The following is a 22,166-nucleotide window of genomic DNA, read 5'->3' on the forward strand; positions in this document are numbered from 1 at the left end:
AAGTGTGCAAGACGAGATGCAAGGGGGATGAATCAGGAGATATAAAAAATGGTAACCAACACTTAGGAAAGACTTCACGTGTGCCATATGCTGTGAAGATCTTGTCTCTATTTTGCAGATGAGAAAACCAAGTGGTTAAATAACTTGCTCAAGGTCATCAAGCTAGCGTGAGCCAAGATTTGGACTTAACGTCTCAGCTTTGGCTCTTAACCTGTGTACTCCCATGAACACAAATACGGGGTTCTAGTCCATGACCTATCAGTATTTGTTTTCATTTAAGGATAATGTTTTTTTTTAAAGATTTTATTAATTTTTTGAAAGAGATCACAAGTAGGCAGAGAGGCAGGCGGAGAGGGGGAAGCAGGCTCCCCGCCAAGCAGGACACGGGGCTTGATCCCAGGACCCTGGGATCATGACCTGAACTGAAGGTAGAGGCTTTAACCTACTGAACAACCCAGGCGCCCCTAAGAATAATGTTTTATTTATTTGTTTATTTATTTATTTTTAAAGATTTTATTTATTTATTTGAAAGATCACAAGTAGGCAGAGAGGCAGGCAGAGAGAGCCCGATGTGGGGCTCAATCCCAGCACCCTGGGATCATGACCTGAGCCAAAGACAGAGGCTTTAACCCACTGAGCCACCCAAGCAACCCAAGAATAACGTTTTAAAGCATGCCCCACTGCACACACTCAATCTTGTGGGAGTTCTTCCTGGCCCATGGCCACAAGGTAGGGAAGCTGAGCTCCAGCGGAACAGCCAGTGACTGGAGTTTGTCTGGGGCTGGTTCCGCAGGGGGCATGGAACTGTGCTGAAAGGAGGCCTTTGGGAAGCTGGCAGCCTTGGCTCTGTGAAGAAAGGGTGCTTCTGTCCCCGTGGCCCTGCTGGCTGGCCCTCCCTGCCAGCCACACCTGTTTTGTCCTTCCCCCTACACCCAGCCAGACATCGCTCCCAGAGTGACAGCAGCAACTGGGGACATCTGCAGAAGCTCCCTCTCAGGCCTGACAAAGGCACTAAGAACCTAGCCTAGGGCCTGCAAGAGAGGGAGGTAGAGGTGAGGGTAGGTGGGCGAAAGGATGCAGACAGCTGGGGCCTGGTGTGGCAGACGTGGCCCTGCCCCAGAACAGGTGAAGTAAAAGTGAACGGAGCTTTCATGGGTAGAAGAGAAAACAGTGCAGAGACTTCTTAGCACACAATGGCTTCACTTACTGGCTGGGGTGGTTTTGAGCTCATTGCCCTCTCAGAAAGGACATGACAAAAAGTGGTGAGGAGAAGGCATGGCTGTCAAAAGAGCGTCTCTCCTCAGGCTGGTGGGTGGCACTGGGGAGGAAGTGTAGGGAAAGGACACGAAGAGAGACTGGGAGGGGGGCCTTGGAAGGACACCCAGATGTCAGGGTTGAAAAGAATCTGGGACGAGCCCAGCAGACAGTCACCCTGAGGCTGATGGGGGATGGACCCAGGGGTCTTCGGGGGAAAAAATATCTTGCCTGGGCTAGGTTGAAAGGAAGAAGCTAGTTTTAGGAGAAGAGGATATAGGCTAAAACAGTAAAAAGAGGAACAGTTGTAATCCCTTAAGTATACATAGCAAGATACCGTCATAAAGCAATGTTTTGCCCTTGGAATTCTCCCAGCCCCTAGAAGGTGTGTTTTCTCTCTCTTTGTCCGTGTAACAAATTCAGTACATCTGCTATGGGCCCCAAAAGTGAGGCTCAGGGGTGTCAACTTCCCTAAGATCCCACAGGGCATTAGCGATAGGCAGGACCAAGACTCTGTCCTGGTGACTGTTTTATCCACAACCTCTCTTTTCTTCTGTTGAAACTGTAGGTAATGAGGTCTTAGAGGCGGAACCTTTATTCTGCAAAGGAAAGGACAATAGGGACACAAGGAACCCAGCATCATTGATTTGTGATTTTCCCAACCACAGATTCCCCAGACTCCAGTACAGGTCGCTTATTCGGTGAAACACACCATCTGTGCTGGCCTCCATGGAAAGATCCTGACAGAGAAGGGACAATGGAAAAAGGGCAGGAATGCAGGCCTGGGGCTTGGTGGAGTTGGAGTCGGGGAGAAAACCCCTGTTTAAATAGTAACTGATGGCAGTAGTTACTTAATAGAGATGGGTGGGTGGGTAGGGAGGACCTAGCTTCCTTGGAAGCTTTTCTTCCCCCTCTTAATAACACCTTTATTGGAATGTAATTCAATACCACAGAATTCACCCTCGGAAGCTTTTTAATGGTCTCGGGTTTTCCCAGAAGTGGACACTGCTGGTGGTCACTCGGGGCCACGTCCAGAGAGCTGGTACAGTCCCAGGAAGCCTCTCTAAGGCCATTTTCTGCCCTCATCAGGACCCAGAGTTTGGAAGCCTGTCAAGGGTGCTTTGCCTCCTGGAGTGTCTCTCCAGCAGACACACTCCCTGGGCACTGGAGCTCTGTGTTCCTCTCTTCTCTGCAGTTTGTAAAGGTTGAGAAAAGCTTGCTCTGTGGGGAAGGTCCCTGGAACACCTTTTTTTCCCCCTCTCCAAAGGGCACCCTTCTTGGCTGCCCCAGAGACTAGAGCTTCTAAAACCAAAACTTTCACTTCACATGTCAGTGATTCTGCACTGTCATATCTGCAGCAAAACTGACCTCCAGGGCTTTCTCAGAAGAGCTGCAGCTGTCTATACACATCCTTGTCTGCCCGCCCGTGGGAGGCGCGCTTCTCCTGGGGAGGGGGCATCGGTCGCCATCTTGAGCCCTCCTCCCATTGACGCACACATGCCCCTCTCCTTCCTCTCTTCTTTCTGAAACGGCCTGAGTCTGGAAGTTGAGTTAGGGTGGAGGGATGTGCTGTTGCAAGATGAGCGGGACTACTCCGGGTCAATGACTTCTGTTTCCCACGCACCCCCTGCCACCTTCCCCTGCTCCTCGTGCTGCTTCCTGGGCCAGGCCCAGCTACCCCGCATGGGACAGGAGGAAGTCCTGGCCCTACGAGGCTGCGTGAGGAGTGCCCTCTGGAGTGGCTCCCATCCGTTTCCTGGAGGTTGGGCCCTGGCTCCACGGTGGCAAGCTCTTCTAGGAATGTGCTTCCCAGCTGGGTTTTCTGGTTGGTTGGGAACATCCCTGGGCTGGTCTGCCCTGGCTCTCAGGGGCTTGCTCCGGGGCTGGCTTGAGGCCAGATTTCAGGGTTAGGCCCGGTGGTGGGGGTGGGGAGGACAGGATGGCCAGAGGCCTGCAGAGGAAACCTGGCAGCAGTGGGCACTGGACACCAAGTCTTTGCTTTTGCTTCCCTCACTTGGATGAGGTGTCAGTGGGAACGAAGAAACCAGACAAATGGAAAAAAACGAAAAGGCTTTACACCGAACCTCTGCCTAGGAGTCCTGAGAATCTAGCCTCTACTTGGGGGATGGGGTCTGCATGCCTCAGCACCCCAGTGCCCCAGCTGCTCACTGCCTTCCTCTGGGGGAGCTGGGAAGAGGAACAGAGAAGTGACAGATGATTGACTTGCCCTGTGATCTTGCGCAAGTCCCTTAACCTATCTGAACCTCCGTATGCTCGTCCATAAAACCAGGGGGATAAAACTCACACATACGTAGGGTTGTTAAGTAGGCTCTGTGTGGGGACATGCTTTAAGAATTGTCAGAAACAATACTGTCATAGCAGATGCTAAATTCCAGAGCCTGGGCTTTTCTTTGTTGAAGGTGGTTTCCCTGGCTCCTGCATCCACTTTTTATAATCACGGAATCCTGGATTTTAAACCGGAAGGGAGTTTTAAGAGGTCATCTGGTCTGGTGCCCTGGCATAATGATGGCTGTTTTGAAGATGAGACTGTTTTAGGTTGTCCTTCTTTTGCCGTATATGTTCTATCCTGGTACAGTAAGCCCTTTTCCTCCTGGATGAGGTGTGAGGTCCAGGGGCGCACAGGTGCTCCCCCAGCAGAGGCAAGGAACAGGACGAGACGCTGGTGCTCCTCCTCGGGAGCAAGGCTGGGTCTCTGTCATCTCGTCCCCAGCGTCAACCCTGCAGGCTGGGAGGGTCTGGGAGGATCCCATTCCACTGCCTCTCCCCTTCTCCCTGAGAAAGCAAGAGATTCACTCGCTTCTCAGGACTGGGCCCAGGGGAAGGCCGCCGCCAGGACACAGTGTTTTCTTCCTTCAGAGGCAAACCTCCTTCTGACCCATCTCTTTGGGAAAAACAAAAACCAAAACAAATGGAAAGAACCTCCCCTGGACTTTCTCCTGGCCCTGGAGCTTCACTGAATGTGGGCGCCAACGAGAACCTCCGGGAGCAGAAATGTTCCCCATCTTCCTGGCAGCCAGGCCAGGAGGCATGGGGTTTGGGGAGGGGGGGTTAGGAGGGAAGGGAGGGGGAAATGTGGGCCTGCAGTGAAAAGCTGCCCCAACTCTGCCCTCAGTGGCTAGAATTAAACCCAGGAGCTTTTCATCACCTCAGTAACTGGTCTTTTATAGGGGCTGGGACGTTTCTCAATAACCTTTACACCACTAGGATGCCAAAAGTGAAACTTGGGGAAACTTAATGAAGTGCCTTAGAGAGAATTGTGTATGATTTACCGGATCCAAAACCAGAGTGCTCTTTGTGGAAAGAAAGCGACTTGTGTCCTCCCCAACATCACATACACACTTTCCTGGCAGGCCCGATGAGTTTCCAAGCATTTCGTCACCGTCTCCTTCTGACCTTGGTGTGAAAGGAACGGGCCGCGTGGCCTGTTGGTTCCAGCAAAGCCAAGGGGTCGCCGGCCTGGGCTGAGGGAGGAGGGCGACCCGTTCAGCAGTGGAGGTGAGGTCTGCTGGAAATCCCCAGCCCGGACAGCCGCCCGAGGTTTAAAGACGCCTCCTCCGGCCTTATTTGGTCGCAGGAAGTGGGCGGCGCCAGGCCTGCTGGCTGTGCGGCCGACCCGAGACAGTTGTGCTGATGGAGTGGTGGAGCTGGTTCCTGCTCGCCGCCGTGCCGCGCGCGCTGGTCGGCCTCTGGGCGCTCCGCGCTCCCAGCCCGGAGTTGTGCAATCCTTTGTAGCACGCCAGAGTCCTCCTCCTTCGCTGTTGCCTCTCACCCCCCCCCTCTTTTTTTTTTTTTTTTTTTTCAAGCTGTGAGCTCAACCGATGAGTCAGAGCAGTGCAATCCTGACACTGCATCGCAGGACTGGGGGTGACACGGAGGGAGGGAGAACGATCGCGAGGCAGACACCGCGGGAGCGGGGTGCGCCGAGGCTCCTGCGCCGCAAGCGAGGGGTGACAGCCCGCGCGTCCCGCCCGGGCCCCGCCAGCAAACTTCCCAGCCTTGGGAAGCGCGGGCTGGCGGAAGCCCTGCGAGCGCGGCGGGGAGGCGGAGGCGCCTGTTTGTTTTTAAAATCCGGGAGTGCGTGCAGGCGGCTGGAGCCTGGGAGGCGACCGAAGGCGGCGGCCCGCGGCGGAAGAGGGACGGCCGATGCTGGAGCTCGGGCAGGAGCGGGGTAAGTGGGGTGCCCGGCTGGCTGCTGAGGCCTGCACGCGGCGAGGCGCAGCCCGCCCTGGCGGCGGCGGCGGCCCAGCGACCCGGGGCTGCGCGCAGGCGGTGGCGGCCGGGCGCGCGGGCTGCAGCTATGCAGGCGCGGCGGGGAGCGGGGGCGCGGGGCTGCGGGGGACGCGGCGCGTCAACTTCGGCCGCCGAGGCGGGGTGCGCGTGTGTACGTGCGTTCGCCGCCCCGCAGCCCGCGCCTCCGCGGCCCGCGCCTCCTGCCCGCCGCTGCGTGTGCCCCGCCAGCCCGCCGTGTTTGTGCAGCTACGCAGCTCGCGCGCGGCCCCCGCCCACCCGGGCGCGGCCCCGGCAGGAAAACCCTTCGGAGCCGCCTGGCCCGTCGGGGCGGCGGCGGCGGCGAGTCGGGAATCAGGCTCTTGCTCCGCCGGAGAGAAGCGTGGTGTCCCCGGAGACCGGCTTGCGGGACTGAGCCCAGGCCCCGGAGGGATCGGGAGGGGCTCGCGCGAGCTGCGGGAACTTGGCGCGGGAGCCCCTGACCCGGGTCCTGCCAGCGTGCACGGCAAAGTGGACATGGAAACCGTGCCCGCGCCGGGAGTGTGGGGGACAGACGTGCAGGGGCGGCAGGGAGCTGGGACAAGAGCGGCAGAGGCCTAAGGGGGAGCGCTTCGGGCGGGCCGGCCGGCCTCACCCCGCGCACCCTGGCGCTGCTGGCGCACCTCAGACCTGTCATCCTTCTCGGCGGCCCCCGCACGCCCGCGCCTCTGCGGCCTGCTAACTCTCCGCGCGCCTCGCCGCGTGCTGTGTTTGTGGGTGCCCGTCCGGAACTCGGGGGCCCGGCTTTTGTCTGGACCCTGCACATGGCCGGCTTGGTGGAGGTAGTCCTACCCTCTCAAGCCATGCTGACGGGAGCGGGAGCGTGTGCACCAGGTTGCCCCCCTGCCGGGCCCCCACCCAAGCCTCTGGCTAAGGGCCTGGTGCCGCCCTGCGATTTTCAAGCCTCAGCCCCGAGGAAGGCAGACCTGGAGGAAGTACCTGCGTCCGGCCAAAGTGGAGGCCACTGGGTACTCCGGCCCAGCCTCCAGAGCTAGCTGCTGGAAAGATGAAAGGGGAAGTTACTGCCCCACTTAAAACTTTGTTGGTAACAACTTTGTTGGCTACTTCCTGCTTCCACCATCCCACATCGGAGCCGTGTGCCAGCCTGCGGAGACCGGCCGGTGGGATGGGAGAACATCTGCCTGGCTGAGGCTGACTATGGAGGCCGCCGTGGCACGTGTGTGCAGGGGATCCCTGTTGGCAGTTGTGGCTGTGGGGGGAGGGGAGGTTCGGCTTGCTCCAGCAGGGGGAGCCTGGCCTGTGGAGGTCTGGAGGGCTGGCCTCTCCTTGTCCATGCAGCTTCAGGACTGAGACTGGAGGCCTGGTGAAGGTGGAGGGACAGCAGCTCTGAGGAGAAGCCTGTCCTCCCCTGTGGAGCCCAGGGGGAGGAGGGAGAACCACCTGTCCTGCTCCAGAGCCCCCCAGAGATGGTGTGGCACATATTGGAGAAATAGAGAAATGCACCCTTTCCATAGGCAGTTGGATGGCTTCGGGACAGAGAGGGAAAGGAGAAACCTTCCTAGGTTGAGAATTTATGGGTCCTTTTTTTCCTCCTGCTCTGGACAGTGAGTAAGAGGGGCGTAAACATTCAATTACTGTGATAAACCATCTCATTGCATGGTCCTGGCCCAGTCTCCATTCTATTTGTATTGGCCTCTGGCTGGTTACTCCGATCTCTGTAAAGCCTAGGTAGGGGACAAGGGGGTGAAGAACCTAGAGGGTGCCTCCCCTCCCTGCACCGCCATACAGCTTGCTCTGGGACAGTCTGCCCACTGCCCGCTGTGGCTTTTCCAAGTGCCAGGCCGAACTCTCACCTCACCTTAGGAAAGGGTGTCCTGGAACGCCCATGAGGATGAGAGTTCAACTTTTAAATACTGGATTTAAAAATAACCCAATTGTTTAGCCCTGTGGGCTGCTACTTTTAATAAATGGAGGGGAAAAAGGCAGTATGTAGCTACAGATTCAGTTACGGGCTGCCCAGTGTCTGCAGAACCCATGGAAGGGCTGCCCTGTGGAGCCAGGAGAAGAGAGGAGTGGGAGGGGGATGTTGGGGGGGGCAGGCACCTGGGGCAGAATGTCTTAGAAGGGGAACGGGCCAGTCTGGGAATCTGGCCTTGAGGGCCCCTCTCCTGCAGCTGGGTCTCCCAGAAGGAAGACTTGCTCGCAGAGGAGTGGGGATGACCACAAGTAGCTGGGAGAATCCTGTGGATCCTTTTAGGCCTGTTTCAAATGGTACTTCTTTGGCAATGCCTCAGCCCTCTTCCGAACACTCATTTCCGCCTTATGTAGTCATTTGTGTATATACCGTACTCTGGTGCTCAAAACATAAACTCAGAGGAGTCTCCCAACCTCCGTCGCATAGTTGCAATGAGGAGTCTATACGTGAAAGGCCAAAAGTATGTCTCAGCATCACCCTCACCTCTGCCCTAGTATATGTCCCGTGTTGTTCTCACAATGCCTGGCTTCTGGTAGGCATTTAGTACATGTTAGTTGAACAAATGGATGAAAGATCTCTGGCAGAAAAATGTGGACTTGCATGGGGCGGGCCCCGTGAGTCTCGCCGCTGCTGGGATTCATACCGCACCGTTGGTTTCTGGAGAGGTGACTCCATGAGTGAGTTTGGTGCTGGTGACCCCATTCCTTGGCCCCGCACTACAGTTGGCCTTCCGGAGAGCTGGAGAATGTGTCTGGTCGTTCTGACCCCAGTGGGACCTCGGGGTAAAAGTGGGAAGCCTCCTGCCTGGGAATCTGCTAACCTGGACATTTCCTTTGCCTGGGCCAAACTGGCATCCTTTTTGTGTGCGTGCGCGTGCGTATCGGTACAGAAGCAGCCTGGGGGCTCCTTTCTTCCCCTGACTCCCCAGCAGCTGCAGGAAATGCAGCCAGGGGTTGCATTCCGTTGGAGGGGTTGCTGCTGCCCCATGGAGCCGTGACGCTGTGGGGCTGAACTTGCACACCAAGGCTGGAGCTATGTGGAGTGTGCCGAAATCCCCAGGTCTTACTTAAGGGATCTTGCATTTGCATTCGAGGCAGCATTCAGGATACCCTGAGACTATGAGCTCATTTTATGAATCAGAAGCATTACAGCATAAATTTGGTGTTGGAAACTGCTATTTGGAATCCAGATTGCCCCTCCCTCCACCCCAGCACGTGCACGCTTACGGGGTCTCTCACAGCCACACACTTGGGAGTGATAACAGTTGGTGGGGGGGGCATCAGTTCAAATTCCAGAGCCATCAGGCAAAGCTTGTCCACACCCACTTCCGCCCCAACACTTGGGACGCAATTCCTGGACGGTATGTGGACAGTAACCCGGGCAGTGACTACGAAGGAAGCCCAGTAGGTGCATGGGAACAAGGACTGGGCAGACCCTGGGGTTCCCACTCCAGCTTCTCTACTTGCTGTGTGGCTTTGGGCCTTGCTAAACTTCCTGAGCCTCAGTTTCCTTACCTGTAAAATGGGGATGATCCTAGTACTTTGTAGGATTGATGGGCAGGTGAAACAAGATCTTGCATGCGGAAGGGTGCATAGTAGGTACTCAACAGATGGGGGCTGTCATTTCCCTGGTCCCTCCCAAGTTCAGCTGTTTGCCTTTTACTCTTCCCAGGGAAGAGGAAATGAAGCGTGTCCTGACTGTGGTTGGAGGGCCCTCCTGCAGGGTGTTGGGGCATGTGTGAATGAAGCTCCTTTTGTAAGTCCCTAGGCCCAGGGGACAGCTGTGTGATCCTCTCACCTAGACAGGCCCAGATCCTGGTGCCTCTGCGCTTTTGCAAGGGATTCTGTCCCTGCAGCCCAGAGTTAAGGGCTCAACTTCCCAGAGATCAGATTGTGCTCTCGGGAACCTACCCGCCCAGGCCTCAGGGTGAACTGCTCACGTGGGTGGGAGGAAGGCTTCTTTCTCAGCCACGGAAAAAGTCCCCTTGTCTTTGCTTCACCTGAAGCCTCCCAGTGTGACCTCAGTGGAGGGTTGGGTGGAGCTGAGGGTGGGAGTTGCCCTCTAAAGAGCTCTTGGGCTCTTTGACCAGTTGAAATACTCTCTCACTGGTTGAAATAGCAGGGGAGGGGGAGACACCGAGGTATTATATAAGAAGAAAGTTGCCACATGTCAGAAAAGAGGTGGGTTTTTGTTGGGGTGGGGGTGGCGGGTCTCCCTGAGGGACACAATTACGGGCTGTGGTTTTGCCAGGTTGGTAGGGAGGAGGGGGGCTGGGAGCCTGAGGCTTCCTGGGCAGCCCTTCTTGCTCTTGCTCTTTCTGGAACAGAGCCCAGTGCTGTGGCCAGCTGGGGAAGGTGCTCCCTGTTCCCTCTGCCTTTCTCTCCAGCCGCAGGGAGCTTGTGGGTTATTTTTTCCAGGCAGTGCTTCTTCCTCCAGGAGTCACAGGAAGGGGGGAGGGGAACAGCCAGGGCAAGATTTGACCAGGCCAGAGCTTGGATTGGGGAACGTCTACCAGGCTTGCAGCCAGAAGGGGGTTCCCTGTGAGGCTGCCCAGCTTCTCTGGGGAAATGGGGTCCAGAGAGGAAGGAAAACGGTGAGGGATTTCAGTTCCCAGCTTTTTCTAGCAGTTGGACAGACAGAGGCCCAGTCCAGCCTGCTCTTGGCAGAATTTGTCAGGTCCTTTTTGGGGAAGGCCCCAGAGCTCAGAAAGGGGCTCAGAAAAGCTTAAGTGATAACTGGCAACTCTTGAGAGTGTGCCTAGGCTGGCTTTTCCCCCCCCTCTTCCTTCTCTTCTGCCTCCTCCTCCTCCTCCTCTTCCTCCTTTTCCTGGTCCTGCCCCTCCCCCTCCCAGCTTCCTGGCAGCTGCTGGGGAATGTACCTGGCTGCGGCCCGGATTCTCCTTCCCACGTGACCTTGCTGGGTCTGACCTCCCCAGCGGGCCTGGGTCACGATCCTGGGCTCCCCTGCTCCCAGGAGTCACCCCAGAGCTGGAAAACACTTTGGGACATCGAATCCCACTCCTTTGTTTTCAGATGGGGAAGTGCAGAGACAGTGAGTGCCTTGAGATTCCCCTCCGTGTCCACTGTCACCTGAGGCGGTTGGAAAGAGGAGCTGCTCCAGTGTCCTGCCCCTGGTTCCTGCCCCTCCTGGTTTGGAAGGTGGGAGGGCTGCCCAGAGGAGTTGTCTCCAGCTCCTGGGCGTGGCTCAGTCCCCAGCTGGCTCCCTAGTTATTTATTTGTCTGTGTGTGCGTGTGTGTCTGCATGTGTGTGTCTGCGTGTGTGTGAGAGACTTTCGTGGTTGGGACACTGGATCTGAGTGAAAGCAGAAGTACCCATGTTACGTCAACTACGTGACAGGCAGATGGGACCTCATAGGGACAGTCAGGAGAGGAGGAAAGGGGGCCAAGGCCTCCCCTGTGCAGTGGCCCCTGTGCTCTTTGTGTTCTGTCTCAGTGCTCGCACGCTGAAGCATAAACATGCCTTCCATGTTGCTAGCAGCTGCCTTTCCTTGCTGGCTTTGGGCAGAAGAGGTGCCAAAAATAACTGGCAGGCACTTGGACTTGTAGGACATTGACTGTGGTCGCCCCGGGGGCAGGCTTACTGGCTGTGTGCAGGCCGGGTGCCTTTGGCGTCCCTGCTCATACTTGCTCTGGCCACCCCTCTCCCCAGCTTCCCTCCGGTGATGGTACTTTCCCTCTTACTGCTTTTCTTCGAATGAGCCCAGCGGGGTGGAGGCTCCATGATGGGCCTGGAAGCTCTGCCTGGTATCATCTGGGGACTCTTGTCTCACCATGTCCCTACAGGCCCTGCTGGCACAGCGGAGCCCAGGAGGGGCCTGTGCTGGGTGTGCCCCTCCTGGGTCCCTCGGGCAGATGCCCTGCGTGCCTGCAGAGCCCGACACGAATGCTGGGACCGCTCTGCTCCTTGTTTGCTCAGGCGGGCTGGCCCTGTGCTCAGGCAGCTGCGGGACTGAGAGCATCAGACTAGTCAGGTCCTCCCAGGGTGTTGAAGACTGATAACGATGCCGCTTCTGCCCAGCAGAGGGGAAAGGAAAGCACATTTACTGAGCCTCTACTTTGTGCCAGGCACTCCATGTACCTGTTACCCTCATCATATTCCACGGTAACTAGGAGGCGAGGATATTGTGCCCATTTACTGATAGGGAAACTGAGACCCACAGAGAGGCTGGCGATTGGAGAAGCTGGGATACATTTCGTCAGACCCTATGGCCCTGGCTCTTTTTGCCACGCAGCGCACACTACCTGGGCTGTTTGCATGCGCACAGGGAGCAGTGCTTTGAGCCTTGGAATGAAGTGCTGATGGTAGGAATTTAGGCACCTTTAGACGGCTGATGAGGGAAGATATTTTGGATTGGGAAGGGCGCGGAAGACCCCTCGGAGGCCTCCCTCTCCCAACATGTCAGAGGGCAGCCAGAAGCCCAGCCCAAGCCACAAGGCCCTCCTGTGGACGGCAGCAGACACCTAAGGGTCAGGCTGCCCCTGAGCTGGAGGGTTGCGGGGGGAGTCCCTCATGCATGGGAAGAGTAGAAAGCCTTAGCATGGGCCTCCCCGAGACTTTCCAAGTGTTTCCTCCTCCCCAGACATCCCAGCCTCTGTAGTCAGCCCTGAGATCAGTTCTAGGACCGTAGGCCAGGCATGGGTGGAATCTTGGGTCTCCCTTCCTGGCTGTTGGGTCTGCCCCTAGCGTCCCTCATCCCAGCAGGTCGGCCCCGCTCTCAGAGAACCTGGTCGGTGTGTACTTGGGGCCTGGGCTGGATGTGCTGCTGGTGGCTGGTGCCAAAGGCCTCTGGGTGTATTTCAGGAACAATAAAGAATAAATCAACACAGGAAAAAAGGCCCTGCAGCAGCTGCTTGGAGACTGAAGAAACGCAAGGAATGTGTGAGCATTTGGCAGAGGCCCTGGATCTTGACCGGGGCCTGAGAAAGAGCGAGGCTCCGACTGGCTGGCCGGGCCAGTGAGGCGGGCGGCTCCGTGCCCACGTCCTAACTCCTCCGGGAGCCCCGGGCAGCTGTGCTGACACCCCCACTGCAGCAAGGGTCTGTGCTTCTCGGACACTAGCAGGTCCTGGGGAGCCGTATTGTCCCCACTCTTGTTCCAAACCAGCGAGACAGCCCTCCTCGCTGCCTGCTCTAGGCCACCGGGTGGGTGTTGGCGCCTTCTGGAGCTGACCACACAGGAGACTGACGCAGACACCACATGCTAGTCACCCCTGTTCCACCTCCCTCCCGAGAAGGACATGAGCCAAACGTCAAGGACCTGGCTCTGCCAGGAAGTGCTGGGTGTGAGAGCATCCACCTGCGAGGCCCTGACCACACCTGTCTACCCAAGTAATCAGCCCTGTGTCCTTGGGCATGTCACTTCACCTTGTAGGGCTTCAGTTTTATTTGGCATGAAATAGAGATGTGGACCAGTGACCTTTGGGGTGGGCAGACATTATCTGTCTCCCTTAATTAGGATGTGCAATGAATAGCCCTTATTTAGGAATTCAGGTTCTTGAGAGGAAGCCTCCAAAGAGCCCTATGCAGGAGGCGAGTTGCTTTGGCTGGGGCTGATAGTCAAGGCCCTGGGTGGGGGAGGGAGGATTGTTACCAGTGGGAACCCAGTCACGGAGTTGACCTGACCCAGACTCAGGTGGCCAGAGGAAGGGACGGGAGCCTGGGCCCCATGAGGGTTTGGGTTGTCTGACAAGCAGAGGACAGTCAAGGCTTTATGTGTAAAGAGCTGTTTGGCCCGCCGTGGGTGTGGGGTTGGGGAGTGTGGGAGGGGTGTGGCTTCCTCCTCAGCAGAAGGTGTTGGGACTTCCACAGACTGTCCGCTGTGGTGGTGATCACCAGTAGTCTCTTCATTTTCAAAGCCGCTCGCTTCCCACGCCTCTGTCAGCCAGCACCCTTGCCCAGCCACGCTTGCAGAACACCCTGGTGGTTTTCAGGCCCGCCGAAGCTGCTCTCCAGGGAGATGATGTGAGCCGTCCAGAGGCTGCCACCAGGTCCCAGCTACCAAGCAGGAGGCTGAGCCTAGAGCTTCCTGGGAAGGAAGATTACAGAAAGGGCTGTGGGTTCCAGTCCCAGCCTCCCCTCTCTGCTCCATGGCCTCAGGCAAGTGGCTGGACCCCTTGGATCTTCAGGTTCCTCATTGGAAAAAGGGGGAGAGTACTAACGTGTACCTTGTTTTGAAGATTAAACCACGTCATGGGTAGAGAGCGCTTAGCACTGTCTTGGCACGCAGTGGCACCCTCAAGAAATGGTAGAGATGCTGTTGGTGGGAAAGGAGAAAGCTGTGTGTGTGTGTGACGTTGGGATTTCACCTTGGCTCCAGGCCCTGCCTAGTGTCTTGCCAAAAGGTGTGGCTTGCCTGAGTGGAGGCACTAAGCATTGTTAATGGAGTTCTGGATTCTGGGCCCTGCTCTGCTCCTGGCTGTGCATCCGCAGGCTAATTTCTTTCCCTCTCTGCTGCTCTGTGGAATGAGGAATGGACTCCGTGAGCATTGGCATCCCTTCATGTTTGGAATCTGTTCAGCTTCCTCAGCTGGGCCCGGCTTGGCTGGTTGGCTCTGAAGAGAGGCACCGGCCACCTTTCTCCCTGTGGTGTGGAGGCTCTTACTCTGCTGAGCGAGATCCTCCCAACCCTACGGCTCCTGGCTCACCTCTTGCTGTCCCCTCACCTGAAGATCCAATGGGTTTCCGGGGATTTTTACCGATACCCCGTCTTGTGAGGAGCCTCTGTCTGACAGACCGGGGCTGGGATGATTTCTGGGTGGGAGTGTTAGAGACTGTGCTCTACTTGGAAGTGCTCCCAGGAAAAGCAGCAGCTGGGAGGGAGCAGGAGGAAGGGGAGGGTCCACAGCCTGCTTTGTGGGGTTCTCACGTGTGGCAATCCTTTTGAAGCCCACAAGCGTGCAATTGGGGGTTTTCTGGAAGAATGATGGAAAGACCAGGGACTGTGAAGGCAGGCAACAGAGACCTGAATCATGCTTCTGTCACTTTTTAGCAGCAGAGCCTTGATTTTTGTCTAGAATGGAGACAATAATGATGCTTAGATGGGAAGTTTGTAAGCATGGATTAGGGTATGTCAAGTGGCTGGCGTAGGGAAGTGCTCTGTAAATGTTTGCTTCCTTCTTTTGGATATTCTGTAGACTGGCAGGGGGAGTGAAAATATTTGCCTGTGGCCTTCCCCACCCCCACTCCGGGGAGAGGCAGCTGCCTAATAAGCTGTTACAACCCCACAGGCCTCTCCCTCCCACGGCTGTTTGGATTCTGGGGTTAAGCTTGGGGTCAGGTTCAGTGTGTGTCTGGTACGGGTCGGGGGGTGGAAGAGGGGCTATACAGGAGTTTGCAAAAATCTGAGATCTGCAGCTTCCTAGGGTTTTGCAGAAGGTGCAGAGTCCGTGATCTGAGGGAGTGGCCTTTCTGGGCTGGGACAACATGACAAGTTCCTTAGAACCTTCATTTCCTGTAAATTCCCCAAATTTTCTTCTGTTGTTGATTTTTAATTCTGTTTCATTTTGATTGGAGGACATGCTTCGAATGGTTTCACTTCTTTTGAATTTATTGAGACTCGTTTTATAGGTTAATTTATGATCTGTCCTAGAGAATATTCCATGTGTTCTTGAGAAGAATGTGTATTCTGCTGTTGTTGAGTGGAATGTTCTGTAGGTATCTGTTTAGGTCTAGTTGCTTCTTGGTGTTGAAGTCTTATGTTCCTTATTGATCTTCTGGTTAGTTGTTCGGTCTGTTAGTCAAAGTGGACCATTATTGAAGTCTCTGGATATTACTGTTGGATTGTCTATTTCTCCCATCCATGCTGATAGTTTTCGCCTTACGTATACTGGCGACTCTGTTGTTAAGTGCATTTATGTTTCTAATTGTAATATTCTCTTGAGGGGTGGATGCTTTTATCATTATAAGAGGCCCTTCTTTGTCTCTAGGAAGAATTTTTTTTTTTTAAAGATTTTATTTCTTTATTTGATGGGGAGAGAGATCACAAGTAGGCAGAGGAGGCAGGCAGAGAGGGAGGGAGGGAGGAGGAAGCAGGCTCCCTGCCGAGCAGAGAGCCAGCCCAATGTGGGGCTCCATCTCGGGACCCTGAGATCATGACCTGAGCTGAAGACAGAGGCTTAACCCACTGAACCACCCAGACGCCCCTCCGGGAAGAATTTTTGTCTTGAAGTCTATTAGCATAATATTAGAGTGATTTGTGCAGCTCCCTTTGGTTACCCTTTTATGTGGTCTTTTCCCATCCATTTACTTTCATCCTGTTTGCGTCCTTGAATCTAAAGTGTGTGTCTTTTGTAAACAGCATATAGTTGGATCGTGGTTTCTTTTTTTATTTTTTAACCCATTTTCCCCACCTCTCCCTTTTAATTGGAGTGTTTAATCTATTTACATTTAAAATAATTATCGGATAGGGTAGAGTTTATATCTGCCATTCTGCTATTGATGGCTGTCTTAATGTCTTTTTGTTTGTTTGTTTCTCTGTTACTCTGTTACAGTCTTCTTTTGCGTTAAATAGGTATTTCTGAGTGTATCATTCCTGACTTACAAAATGAGACTGGGAAGAGTGAGGGTTCAATGAGATGTTGCTGGCAATGCACTTGGCACCATGCCTGACAGATAGTAAGTACGTAGTAGACAGTGGTGCTCATGTGGGGGCTCTGGCAGTCTCAGAGCCATGGTCGGCCCTAGGGCTGACTGAGAGCAGAGTCCACCCAGGGCTCGGTGGGATTCTGCTCATCTCCTAGGCAGGATATGGCCCTCTGGCAGTCGGCTCCTTTGGGGAGGAAGGAGCAGTGGGTCCTCAGAAACCATCTTACGCCCTTCCCCAACCCTCTCGTCCTTCCCCTGCTCCAGCACGCGGCCACCACCAGGGCTTCCTGTGGAGCATTGCGGCTTTCCACCTCCGATTCCTCACTGGACCCATAAATCCATTTCTTAGGGTAGGTTTGAGAATCACTGCTCAACACAGGTGGGCCGCAGGGTGTGATAGAGATCTGGTTTGGAGTTGATGGACTTGGATTTGAACCCTGGCTCCTCACCGTGTCCTCAGGCTCTGACCTGGAACAAGTTGTTTTCAGAGCCAACCTTTCTCATTTCTCAGGTGGGAATAGTGGTTACACAAGTAAGCAGTACTCACACATACGGGGCATGTGCTCAGTGCTGGTGGCTAATACTTCATGTCGCAGTTGCTGGTTACAAAGGTGTTTGTCCTGCCTTGTTCCCTCCACCGCCCTCATGGCCTGCCCAAAGCTCCTTAATTCTTCAGAGGCAGGAACCAGGGAGCTGCAGCTCCTGGACCAGACATGTGTGACTGGGTAACCAGTCCATGACACTCGCCATTGGGCCACACTGCCTCCAGGCCCTGGTTCCCCCAGTCTTGGGGCAAAAACAGAGAGAATGAAGTAGTACTATGGGAAAATGATTAATACGGAGTAAGAGCGTGAAGATTCAGAAAGGGCGGGAACTGTGTGTGCCAGAGGCTGCCTGCAGGAGGTAGACTGTCAGCTTGGAGACAAGGCTTCCGGGTGGAGGGAACAGCTCTGGTCAAGGCTGAGAGTCAGGAAACTCTCCGCAGGTCACTTGTTCTCATATTTCTCACCCCTGCATGGGCCGGGCCACTGTGGGTTATAATCTGTGTGTTTCTGTGTCCTCCATCGGGCCGGGAGCTCTGTGCAGGTAGGGACCGTGCCGAGTCTCCTGTGTCTCCCCAGAACTGGAGGGCTGCAACGGGGTGTGTGTGTGTGTGTGTGTGTGTGATGGCGGTGGAGGGTGGGGGTGGGGAGGGGGAGTTGTTCAGTAGGCAGGGTCAGGCCTTGTTTAGGGAGGCCCCTGTGAGACAGCTCCACTGTGTCTTGGCCTGGGGCAGAGTCTAGCCCTGAGGCTTAGGCACAGACTGCAAAGAGCCCTGCCCTAGACCTGCTGAGGAGCCAGCCTGGCCTTTCCAAAGGGGAGGTAGAGGTTGGAGCAGCCTCTGGGGGTGCGAGTCCCTAGGGTACAGAGATTTCATGTTTGCTCTATCTCTTCTGGAGAAAGCCAAAACCTGCCAGCTTTTACCTTGGTCCCCTGGGACTCCCAAATCCTGCCGGAAGGGATTTTCCTAGGCTGCCTGTGATTGTTGGTGGCCCTTGCCTCAGAGGGAGGCAGCCAGTCCCCTCCATGTGAAGCTGGGCCTGGAGATTTGATCGTGTCCAGGCTCTTCCTGGGACTCTCTTTTCTCTCTGCTTCCCCCCTATAAAATAGACCTCGCTCTCGTAGCTTCTTTTGGACATTCTGGCTTCCTATGGACTTCCTGAGGGTGCTTGCTGGAGGCGGAGGGGAGGGACAGTGAGGGTAGGTGTCTGCTTGAAGCCCCGAGAGCGCCTCGTAAGGCGAGGATTCCTCTCTCACACACATCCCTTCAAAGGCATCTTGGCGTTGACATTTTTACTGTCACAGCTCAGACCGTAGCCAGCTGGAACCCTGGCCGAGCCTTCTCACCCGCTTGATGGCTCAGATCCCTGGGACCCTCTTGTCCTGGGCTCTGCAATTCCGAGCTGAAGCCGGGTCCAGAGAAGTGCTAATCTGGGAACGGGTAGATCATATAGGACCTGCTTTCTCACCCCCTGACCCCCTCCCCAGGGGAAGTGACACTTGTCAGAGTCAGGTCCTTGTCCCTGTTGCTGGTATGTCCTTCCTTACTGGCATGCAAACTCCTTATGAACACAATGTATGTGTCCAGTGGTTTGGAGACAGGGGGCCCTTTGGCCTGGTGTGAACTCCCAGTTAAAGGTGGGGGGTGGGCTGGAACACAGCATGGCTGATGATTGCACTGTGGCCAGAGGGAGGGGTTATCTAGGGCCTGGGCAACTCTAGCTAGCCCAAGATGACAGTTCCAGGCCACTTGACTAGTCTTGTGGTAGCCACAGACCCCAGAGTATCTGAGAGAGAACTTTCCAGGATAGGAGCATGGGCTGGAGGGCCAGCTGGGCCAAGGAGGGCCCCTCCTCACTGCTCCTGGCATCCTAGCCAGACACCTTGGTGTCTCAGGGCCCAGCCCAGCCATGTCAGGGCACGAGGTAAACAGATCCACGTTTCTGGCTATGGTCAAAGCAAGGGTGAGAGGCCATGGGGGAAGAAAAATTGGACAGGGCGACAGGGGGGCTGGCACTTTTCCAGTTGGCCTGCCTGTGGTGTGGGGCAGCAGCTGATGGGATGCCGTGGGATGGAGTTTGGATGGGCTTTTTTTTCACTTCCATCTCAGGGTCACGGGGATCTGTGTTGTGCATCGGGGAGAGAGACTGGGAGCCAGGGCCTGGGTGGGAGCCCAGGGTGGACACGCTGGCCATGAATGGTGCCCCTGGCCAGGCAGAGCTCTGACTCACCTTCGACGCAGTCTTGAATAAGCATCCCATGGGGCAGGTACAAGTCAAGTGTCAAGGTACAATGGTCTGCAAACTCTGCTCCGTGGAGCTTGCTGTCTACTGGGGACAAAGATACAGGCCTCTAGAGTTTTGTGTGCTAAGCGTGGTATGGGACGGGGAGGTGGCTGGGAGGTGTTGTGGGTGCATAAGGAAGCTCCTGGCTCAGCCCTGGGGTGAGGGAGGGGCTTCCCAGAGGAAACAGTGTCTCAGACCTGAAGGACGAGTAGGACCTGGCCAGATGAAAGGGTTGGGAGGGTGTCAGGGGCAGAGGTTCTGCCTTGCCAAAGACCTGGAAGCAGAGCAGGAACAGCACTGAAGGAGAGCCCAAGCGTGGCCGGTGGAGAGAGGTGGCGGGAGCCAAAGTCTGCGGGACTTGTGGGCAGGATGGGGAGTTTAGACTTTGTCCTGACATAGCCTGTCTGGTGCTCTGAGAATTGGCTGACCTAGGGATTTGTTAGATGCCATAAATAGGTGTGTACTGTCTTGGTTAGGGATGTGTGAGCTCTGACTCTCTATCCTCCCAGCGCTGAATTTGTGGGGCTGGGAGTGGCCCAGGCTGTAAGAGCAGGAGTTAGAAGCTTTAGGGAGAAGGGCCAGGAGGGTTCTCCAGTCAGCTCCCGTATCCAGGGCAGAGCTGAGCTCCTGCAGCTGCTGTGGGACCAGGTGAAGCATCTCCTTCCTGGCCTGTGTCACCTTGACTTACACTGGTTTCATCTCTCAGATGGCCGCACTCAGTGTTTCAAACTTGTGGATGGCTCTGGTCTCCTGGTGGTCATGGCCTGGCCCCACTGCGCCCCACCGCTGAGGGCTGGGCATGTGGCAGGGCTGTTGAGGACACTTGGGGAGCTGCATATTTTCTACGTGCCGTCTCTGAGGACATGGTCTCACCATCAGCATAGGGCACCCAAACATCCTTCCATCGCCTTCCCTCATGTGTCTGCAAAACACGTATGCGGGTTCAGCACTGTTTTCTTTTCTTGGTGCATGTTGCTTTCTTCCGTAGAGAGAGTGTTTTCCACCACAGATCCTCCTGAAAGCGTCATGGGTCCCCGGTCATTGATAACAGACTCTTGCCTTGTCTTCAGCCCAGGGGCATCTCTGGTCAGAGATCGGCTAGAGCAGTGAGGTGCCCAGAGGAAGGGAGAGGGACTAGAGCTGGGACAGACAGTCGAACAGACTGATAAGTGGCTTGCAGTGTCTGGGGCCCCTTGGTGACTGTGGGTTTCCTTTTGCAGTGTTCCTGCATCCGCTGTTAGAGACCCTGCAGCTGGTCCCGGGGGAGGGGGAGAGCCGCTGCAGAAGTTCCTCATTACACCCTCTTCCCCTCTTCTCCTCAGGGAGTTGGCCCATAGGTCAGTAGCCTTCGGAAAAGATGGCTTCCTTCCTCTTCCTCACTGGGAGGAAGGCCAGGCTGACTTCCACCTGAGGAACAGAGAAGTGGGGTTGGGGCACAGGAAACAAGAGGAAGTGGCTTGGTCCTGCTCAGAGTTACAGGCTCTGAGGTTCAAGTAGGGTATGAGAGCTGGAATCCCCACCAGCAGCAAGTAGACCTGAGGCAGGGGTGAGTTGCAGGGGTTGGAGAGTCCAGGCCCAGAGGACTGGACTGAAGTGGCCAGTGCAGTCTCAGGCCTCTTTGTGGGTGGCCGTTCTGTGATGAAGCCCCATTTCTTCCTTCCCTTCCTGTAGGACTGAGGGCCTCAGCTGTATTGGGATAGAAATAAAAGAGGTTTACCTGCCAACGGTTCGGGCAGGGGTGAGGGGCCTGTCAGTGAGGAGGTGTATCTGTGTCCAGAAGCCCTTGCCCTGAGATGCTGGGGCACATGGTGTGGAAGGGGGGATGCAGAGAGGGACCTGGTGTCTTTGTGGCATGTCGTAGGGACAAAAAAGAAGAGCTTGGTCTGGGAGGCAGACAGACCTAGGTTCAGGTTACTTAGCCCCCCTGAGCCTCAACTAGTTCATCTGTAAAATGGAGGTTAAAATAGCAATGTTTCATGCTTGGCCTTCATGCTGCCGTATAATGCTGTTGTGGAAACTAAACCTATGCAAAGCGCTTAGGACAGACATCCTTGGAGCCCTGCTGCCTTGGTGTGGGTCCTCCCCTCCTTCCTCTAGGGTTCCAAGGCATCTTTCGGTCTTCTTATCCCCCCAGATCATGACCTACCTTCTCTGAGGGTTGCAGGTTTGGGTGTCTGTGTGCTCTTGGCACTCTTAGCCTGCCAGTGTGTGGGGACAGGAAGGCCTCTGCAGAAGCTTCTGGGGTGATTCAACCTCCCCAGAATCTGCTGCCTTGGTTTCTTCTAAGCAAGGTCCCAGGCCAGTTTTAGAAACCTGCTGCGGGTCCTTCTTGACATGCAGGGCGGAGGAGGAGAGGCTGACCAGCCTGACCAAGCAGCTGGTGAGCCAGCTTGGGGCCCAGGGTCCTAGGCCCCCAAGCAGCCCTGCCTTGAGCTCCATGCACAGACTTGGCCTCCATCTCACTCAACCCAGCCTGCAGAACTCACCCTCCCCACCGGGCTCCAAGTGGCCAGCCACCACCCCCCATCCCGGGCTGGGTGCCTGGGTTACCCTCCACCAGGTGTACACGCTCACACGTGCACACAAGCTCATCTGTCACGTGGGCCTTCCCTTCTTCCAGTCCCCAAGCCCGTGAGCTGGTGCTGTAGCTCATCAAAGGCAACAGGCCTGCGAGGGCAGGGGAAGCAGGAGTGCACGTGAGCACCTGAGGGGCTCTGAGGGGGGGGTGTGCTGAGGCACGTGGATTGGCCAGCTCCCCTCCGCGCCCTCCTCCCTCTCCCCTCGGGCACATTCTTCCTTCCTCTCTGTCTTGCTTCTGCAGACCTGTCTCGTTTGCTCACGCTGATTGGAGAGGCCGAGCTTGATGCCTGTCACCGACAGTTCCAGCCTGCATCTTCGCCCTGCCACCCAGGGTTATTTTCATGGGGGAGGGGATCGCTGGCTTTGGGGTCTCTGGTCTGAGTCAGGTTGGCTGTCAGGGAATGAGCGTTTAAAGGCAAGAGAAAGGGGTTTGTTCTAAAGGTGTTTTCCATGGTCCTCTACACTCCCTGCTTGTGCAAATTGTTCCCCTGCTGCCAGGGCCAGGGGGGCTTGGATGCCCACCTAATCTCTCCCTCCCCTCCCCCGATTTCCATAAGTGAAGTCGAAGAGGGTGCTGGCAGGAAGCGCTGTCTGCTTACTGTGGGGCCCAGGGCTGAGGAAGGAAATGGAGGAGGAAGTCCCTCCCCTTCTGGGTGCTGGTGAAAGTGAAAGGCAGGTGGG

At 55.8% G+C, this 22,166-nt stretch overlaps 1 protein-coding gene across 3 annotated transcripts in view; it reads left to right on the plus strand.

Moving 5' to 3' along the window:
* Positions 1 to 22,166, plus strand: part of MIDEAS (mitotic deacetylase associated SANT domain protein) — a 68,751-nt gene that overhangs the window by 22,115 nt on the left and 24,470 nt on the right. The window contains exon 1 of one of the 3 annotated variants that reach the window (XM_047735433.1): positions 4,903 to 5,443. The exons of the other annotated variants lie outside the window; for them this stretch is intronic. The gene's annotated coding sequence lies outside the window, so the exon portion shown is untranslated. Of the gene's footprint in view, positions 1 to 4,902; positions 5,444 to 22,166 lie in introns of those variants that run through there. 3 annotated transcript variants of the gene reach the window in all.

This window comes from Lutra lutra, chromosome 7 (assembly GCF_902655055.1).
Source record: "Lutra lutra chromosome 7, mLutLut1.2, whole genome shotgun sequence".
In the NCBI taxonomy this organism is placed as follows: domain Eukaryota; kingdom Metazoa; phylum Chordata; class Mammalia; order Carnivora; family Mustelidae; genus Lutra; species Lutra lutra.